We start from the raw sequence: 8,219 nt of genomic DNA, 5'->3' as shown, positions 1-8,219 counted from the left end.
AAATTGCAGCCCTCCATTGAGTCATTTTTTGTTGCGTCTAGTCAGGATTTCAGCCAGCATGAAAGTGACCAAACGCCTGAACGAAACGAAAGTGTGCCACTGCCAAAAGGCGTTAGCATGATCAAGGAGGTGGAAGAACCGAGCACGAGCAGGATAATCGCTGTTGAAGGGAGAAGCTATCAAAAATCGTGGGAAAGCGAATTCCCTTGGCTTAAGTTTTTAGGTTGCCATATTGTGCTATCCGCCACCCCGTGCAAAAATAAAAGTCGGCGCCTATGCACTCGGCCATTGCTGCCGACATAATTGTCAATCAATATTGAGTATTATATCAAGTGATGAAATTTCAAGAAATCTATGTCTCTTTAGAGGTTGTTTATGATTGAGAAAGGTTTGTTATTACCAGCAGGTCTAATGATCATTAACATCACTTTTGAAATTGAAGTGTTTTGTAGGCTTACTCGTAAATTTTAGAAGAAAAAAAAATCATTCATCTGTCTCATGTTTTTTAGGTAACTATTTTTCTTACTGTTTTATAGTAGGTAAATCAGAGAAGTAGGCCTGGTCTATTTTTGTTGAGTAAAATCGATTTTTGAACAAGATGACTAATGTTGAGGTATCTGTAGAATATTGGTGAGTACTTTTTTTTTCTATTTATCTGCATACGGTACTTTAAATCATTTCAATGTTCATTTTCAGATTATTTTTCAACTACTCTGTGAATCAGTATTGTTGTAGCTTTTCATTAGTATCAGTATATGTCACAGAGAACTTTCATAAAAATTAATGTGGCATTTTTTACTGATAACATGTTAGTTAGCCTAGGCTTTTAGTTGCAGTGTAGCAGATTTTTAATTATATTCATGTTGAAATTTTAAGAATATATTTAATTCTACAATCCGTAAAATCCCTTTAACATTCAGCTGAATTTGCCTCATTTTAGTAGTTTCATGAATCTTAAATGGTTGAATAGGCTAATTCAAAGTGTGCAGATTAAACATAAATACAATGCTTCTACAATCATTTATCAAAAGAAGCATTTTTTTGAAATGCATTGATTGACTTCACATGTCGAAGATCAACCAGGTCTTTCTTTTGACATTTTATAGAAGTGGATGTTTATTGGTCTGAGTAATTAGCATGCATTTTCACTTAATGCTTGAATCAGTTTATTGGCATATTGCTGTTTGTTTAAGTTCTGGATGAGGTTACTATGGGCGCTTCATTGAGCTGAAACAAGCGATTGAATCCTCATATCCTAACACTACTGTGACAGGATTTGTTGGGCGAGTAGGTAAGCCACAAATTAACTTCTGTGTATGATGTCTCTTCTAGGTTTCAAAAAGAACAACTCCTTTTGTCACAGGCAATACTTTGCAATGACTCCCCTGTATATGTACACTGATATTTTTCAATTAATGAAAAAGAAAAAAAGACCGAAGAAACATAAAATAGTGATACAGTAGAATTCGCCTATAACGGCACCTCTAGGGGATTGCAAAAACTGACGTTATAGCCGAATTGACGTTATGGACGAACTACCGCAAACTATTCCAAAACTGTCTTTTGATTAAAGAAAGAGGTGTACGTTATAATCCAGTCAGGTTTACTGTGTAGCCTACCACCAAACTGACAAAAGTCACGCAGAAAATACAGTAAACAAAGAAATTGTTTAAAAAAAATAATTTACAGCGAAAGGTAGCTACAGAAAATTTGCGCAATACAGCTCTTTTTACATGTGATAGTTTCTCACGCGGAAAAAAAGTGAATTAAAGTTCCTGCTGCGAACGACGTAGCAAAATAAAGGGAAGACATTTTGCAAGCAGCAGCGCTAACTGGATTAAAAGACTGACCGTTCGTGGTGAAGGTGATGGCTTAAAGTGACGTTATAAACGAACAAAAGACGTCTGGGGACCAATAAAGGGTGCTGTTACATGCGAATTGACGTTATAGGCGATGCTGTTGTAGCCAAACTACAATGTACGTAAAAGATAGGAATTCTGCCGGGACCGAGCGAAATGTGACGTAATAGGCGAATTGACGTTATAAACGAAGCCGTTATAGGCGATTTCTTCTGTACATATAATGTTCAAGTTTTGTGTTGATTGTGACATAATGTGGTAGCCACAGCTTCTCAGCTGCTGCTAGACTTGTTTGTTTATCTGCATGTAGGAACCAGAAAATTGAAAAATGATTTCAAAATTCACATGGAAAATATGTTATTTTATTGAATAATTTGACTACCTAAAGAAACTGTATTTTAACATTGCATACACAAAACCTAAAAGCATAGTTTGCATTGTATTTCTGGTACTGTATAAATTGATGGTTAATATTTTCTTATTTAATTGCTACTTTCATATTTGAAAATATCTCAAGATCTGCCAATGTTACTACAATGTCTCAAGCATTGGTTTTTGTTACTACTTCAGTTTTGTCCCATGTAATGTTTTTTTTTTTTGGATTTGTACCCAGTTGAAGTGAGGTTGTCTGTGCGGATTTCAGCCCTTTTGTTTTCTGCCACGTATTACTGCCTCTTGCAAATTACAAATACACATAGACAATAGACATAGTTCACTAAAAAATTGTTGTTGTCAGTTTTTTGTTTCATTATTTAAGACACACAGATCTTCTGTTCTATTTTGAACATGAAACATGGTGCAATTGCTGATATGGTCTGCAATTTGTTCGCCAATGTTTAATTTATAGTGTTCAGGAAGTTGTTCATTCCCGTTGGTGTGTGGTTAGGCAGAAAAATCCCATACTCGTTTGCAGAGGGTTGAAGATCAACCAGTTTTATCAAGATTTTTTAATGATAAATTTATAATATAGTTTTAATGTTTTTTGACTTTATTTATTATTACTGTATTTATAAACAACTCCACCCTGTTTAGGTTCATATGAAGTGTCCATCAACAAAAAGCTTGTGTTTTCCAAACGGTCAACTAATGGCTTTCCGAAAATCAAATATGTAAGAACACTTTCTGTCATACAGTAATCTTTGAGGTCCAAATTTTTTTTCCGGTTTTGGTCCGAACAGGTCCAAATTTTTTTTTGCTTTTTTTGCAAAACAACCACCCCACGGATGTATTTGGACCTTGTTGAGCAATAATACCTGTGTAGACATCAACATCATCCCAGGGATGACGTTGAACCGTATTACATAATTTTGTTTTGCATCCCAGGGATGTACTTGGACCGCAAAAGGGTAAAGCTCATGAAAACCTTCTATAAATCTATTCTTGTAACTGCGAGTAGTATTTCATTATCGTAGTTCGCAAGCTGAAAAGAGCTGAAAGTGTCGTGCTCTTTAATCTTTTAAGAATTATTTTCAGTTATCTCCTCACCTATGCTTTCAGATTGTTGCAGAAGTTAAAGCTGCCGAGGCTGGTCGGGAAGTAAAGACCGTTGACAAAACCGAGGATCTTTGCATTCTCTTGTAGAATTATTGTATCTTACGTTATCCACTGTCGATAAAAACCACTTGTACGGTTTACTGTATCCCACCTTAAACCTGAAATTCTTGCTGGCAACTGCCATGCTATGTCGGTTTGATAATAGCGTGTTAATTTTCTAACGATTACAGTCTCTACTGAATTACAAAACAGTTATTTGTTTCTAGTGAGATTAAAGTGTTGTACGTAATCGTGTTCACAACGCATTGCAAAATCGTTTCTTACCACAAGCACTTTAATATGAGAAGGATTTCGCGTGAGAAAATTGTGCCTCAAAGTTGTTTTACCACTACAGTTTTATTATTGGCTACTTAATTCATTCAGACTTGTTGACCAGTCTGAAAACTTTTTCATTTCTACTTGGCCCTGTTTTATTTGCCTTATTTCTACTTTCAGTTAACAATTTGGATGATTCTTGGGGCCCATGTTGTTAATTTTTTTCAATATTAGTTCAGAATTAAAGGTTGAAGAGATAACTTTCATTACTCGTGCTTTTAGTGTCTCACGGTAAATAATTAACTACTTGAAAGGACATTAGACATCTAAAGAAAGTATCTTGTATACGGAAAAATACAACCCAACTGGAAGAACAGTTATCATTGAGATGATCACGAAAACTTGTTGTGCATGCAGACGTTCAATGGATGCAAAATTGTTAAATATTTATCAGCGGCGTGCGCAGGATTTTCTTAATGAGGAGTGCCATTTTTAATCTTTTTGATATTATCTATTTGCTAACATTTGCCAACACAGGATTGCCATACCGCTCATCGGGGCATCCATCATTTTGTTAGGATAATTTGGGCCCGGTAGCAATGACATCTTTGGGCCCAAATCAAGATAAACGCAGATCAAGATAAGAATAAGCGCATTATATCCAAAGAATACGCAGTGGTACCTTTAAGTTTTGGGTACCTTGGAATGGTTGCGGGCCCTTAAAATCATGCTGGGTTCAAAAGTACCCCCAGGACTCCCCTGTCAACGCTACTGCCCACCTTACATTAACTATAACAATTTTCACAATTTTTGAATTTAAAGAGCTAAGCCACTGATTTTGCACTGAAAACGAATAACGGGGTAGCAAAACTTTTCGGCGTGATCTTATTGTTAGTGTTATCCAACGGCTAGAGCGCCACTCTAGCTAGCCATTGGATAACACTGTGGTTACGTCACAATTTGGATTTGAAATATATACATGAAATTATATCCACTGTTTGTTTTGCGCCATTTCACAGCAAAGCAAATTTACATTTTAACAAACGTTAGTTTGACATGCAAGATTGCAAGAGTTAAATTCTTCAATACTGTTTATTTCTTCATCTTGCAGCAAACCACTTTTTTCGAGTTTTTCGACCACCTGTGCATTGTTTGAAGTGGCGCTTTCAAGTTAAAAAAAAACAGTCTCTGTCCCTCGAAGGGAAATGTTGATAGTGCTGGAAGTTCCCAAACCAGTAACCAACTCGAGATTTGACCAACCAATATTGTGAATTTGGCTTGTGCTACGCGTTCTGTCATTCCCTTTAAACGCACAGTTCAATTTTTTACAACCAATCTGTATCGAGGGAAATCAGTTGTTTTTTTTATTGATTCTACATTTGCCGACGTTGAATTAATGTAAACAACAACTGATTTGTTTGCTGTACAGCGCTTGTCGCCTTTTTGTGTCAATTTAAAAATCGTTATCTTAAAGTGAAAATTTATGCGTTGTTTTAACGTTTTGTTGCATTTCGTTGAAGTCTATAACCTTTCTGTTGTTGTTTATGACGGCATGGCTAGAAAGCTGTCACTGCCGGGACATGCCTGACGCTAAACATGGAACTGTTTTGTTGCTTCAATAAATCATCAAAACTAAATAATCATTTCCGGTTGTTGTGGAATTTGTGAATAGAGTTCCTGTTTCAGTAAACTCGTCTATCAGCCTATTTGAAGTTATGAAGGAATCCAAACTTACCCAGGGCCAGAATGAAGATGTACAAAAAACAGCCCATGAGGTTTTAAATCCACAATGTAGGGTCTACATCGTCGTAGCGAAGGCGATATGGCTGTGTTTCGAGGAGTACTTGCTGAAATGCAGCTGATAATAGTAAATTGCCTGAGCTGCTCGGAACATTTAAAACGAAAGAATACGGTACAGCATTCTCCACAAGAACAAAGCTAAGACAATTTTGTTTTCATTGAAATTAAACTGGCCCGTGGATTGGGTATACAGTAGGGTGTTTCATTTTTTCACCATTTTTGAAATTCAAAATGCCTGGGGTCCCATCTGGTGGTATTTGGGGTAAAAAGTTTATACCCCAAATTTTTTTCAATCATGACGTCATATTGAGGTGGTCCACAAGGTTTGAAATTTTTGGGCCTCAAAATCTCGAAATTTGGCCGTATCTCCGGAACCGCTCATCATAGATCGACAAAATTAGTATCAAAATGCGCAGAAGGGTCGGTTTCCTATACCTGATGTAGAGAATATTAAGGTCTATCTGCTTCAGAAAAAAAGTTATTTCAAAAAATCTGATTTTCGGTCTATTTTCTCCTGATGAACAGAGATCAGGTGATCAAGGTAAGAAGTTTTTCTGTATTTTTCCATCTTTGAAGCTGCTATTGCGTAATAATAGTCCTTGCTCGTTTTGCAAGAGATGAAATGGTAATTTGAAGGTATTACTATTATAATATTAATGTAACCGTTGAAGAAGAGGTATGCTGCTGACCTGCTTTAGATTAAGTGTCATTATGGCATAAAGGTCAGGTATTAGTAAGTCGATGCAAAACTTCAAGGAATTGGAGAGAAATGTGCTTCCCCTTAATTCAGATATAGTCAGTCACTATTTTTACTTGAGGAAGAAAGTAGCCGAAACTAATCCTAAGTTTTTGAACAAAATACCCCATTTCAAAGATTTAAAAGATGAACTGCTGAAAGATGTAGTTGGCATATGGAACAAAGCTGGTCTTCCAGTGCTTAGCAAACAGAGAAACCTAGCACTTCTGGCATACAATCTGCCAAAGCATCGGCACTACTATGTTTGAAACAGAGAAAAATACATGAAGTAGTTAGATGTCTACACAGTAGCGAAAGCGACTCTGATGGTGACATGAATTGGGAAGATGATAAGGAATACAAGCCTCTGAAACCAGCTGTTTGAGGAAAAGTGTACAAGAAAGTACATTCTTTTTCCATAAATGATAGAAGTTGTGTACTTGCTGATCGTAGGATGACTTCGGTACGCCAGCAGTCAGATCTTATGAGGTCGGTTCTTGGAAAAGATCAAGTAGCTGCAATGCTGCACCACCTTCGACAGTATACCGCCAACAACAAAAAACGAGAGAAAAATCTCTGATGGAAAGTGAGAACCTTCTCAACTCAGCTTCTGCCATGCAGTTATGTTATGATTGGCGCGTTGTCGATAAAATAGATAGATACGTTTTCTTGGGTCAACTTGGTGATGATAATAATGGTATAAAACACGAAAGTGTGCTTGCTGTTAAATCTTTTCCCAAAAATGTGTCGGTCACTGCAGAACTGATTTTTGGCACCATCATCCAGTAGGCTTGCAGAGTTCACCTATCTCAAGTATATTCAGTCATGGCTGATACGACTGCTCTCAACACAGGAAAAAAGTCCGGAGTCAATACTCGACTGGTCAATTATTTTATTGGTGAAGTTGGTCATGATATTCATACCCTATGATATAATGCATGTTCCACATAAACGAAATATATATATCAGATCTTTCCCATGTCATTTCTTTTGTGGACGGCGCCAAGAAGGGTCCGGAGCAATGCAAGATGGGGCTTTGCTTAACCAGGTAGCAAGACTAGACAATCGCAGTACTGAAACCTTAACACCAACTATTATTACGCAATAACAGCTTTCAAGAGTGGAAAAATACAGAAAAACTTTTATCTTGATCACCTGATCTCTGTTCATCAGGAGAAAATAGACCGAAAATCAGATTTTTTAAAATAACTTTTTTTCTGAAGCAGATAGACCTTAATATTTTCTACATCAGGTATAGGAAACCGACCCTTCTGCGCATTTTGATACTAATTTTGTCGATCTATGATGAGCGGTTCCGGAGATACGGCCAAATTTCGAGATTTTGAGGCCCAAAAATTTCAAACCTCGTGGACCACCTCAATATGACGTCATAATTGAAAAAAAATTTGGGGTATAAACTTTTTTCCCCAAATACCACCAGATGGGACCCCAGGCATTTTGAATTTCAAAAATGGTGAAAAAATGAAACACCCTAGTATACAGGGCCGCTGAGAGAATAGCTTAAGCTCGATACTAATGAGAGTCCCGATCTATATAGCCTAATGAAGATCGCACAATTCTTTGTTATCACGCCTGGAGAGCGGAGAGGTCCAAACCTATTACATGATTTTGGGCCTAAGTCCAAAAGTACCCTTGTACTTCCCTGTTAGTGCTTTTGTGGACAAAGCTACTCTAACTAAAAAGCGGGTCGATGTGTGAGCAATGCATTTCCAGGAAAATTTATGAGTTGAAAATTGAAATTAAAAGGATAACTGTCACGTGACCTCACAGCATGACCATTGCGGTTGATGTCATATCCGGTTTTGAAGTCGTCAGATCAGGATGACAAAGCACAAATCATCGAAGCAACTAAGTTATTAGCCTACACCAGCTGCAATATCGTACCTTCAGTTCCTGAAAGGGCTGCTGGAATTTTTTTCTGTGGCATTTAATAATGTAGAAATAACATGTTTTGCTCGCTGGGTGGCAACCAACAACAATTCACATTGCACAAT

General features: G+C 37.0%; 1 long non-coding RNA gene across 1 annotated transcript; it reads left to right on the top strand.

Moving 5' to 3' along the window:
- The first annotated feature begins 507 nt into the window (after positions 1-507).
- Positions 508-5,311, top strand: LOC145766994 (uncharacterized). The gene is made up of 4 exons (XR_014288734.1): positions 508-630; positions 1,194-1,291; positions 2,892-2,968; positions 3,357-5,311. It is a non-coding gene; the product is annotated as an uncharacterized LOC145766994 (long non-coding RNA).
- The last annotated feature ends 2,908 nt before the right edge of the window (positions 5,312-8,219 follow it).

This window comes from Aplidium turbinatum, chromosome 3 (genome assembly GCF_918807975.1).
Source record: "Aplidium turbinatum chromosome 3, kaAplTurb1.1, whole genome shotgun sequence".
Lineage (NCBI taxonomy): Eukaryota > Metazoa > Chordata > Ascidiacea > Aplousobranchia > Polyclinidae > Aplidium > Aplidium turbinatum.
The sequence above is the reverse complement of the archived record's forward strand: the minus strand, read 5'-3'. Positions and strand labels throughout refer to the sequence as shown.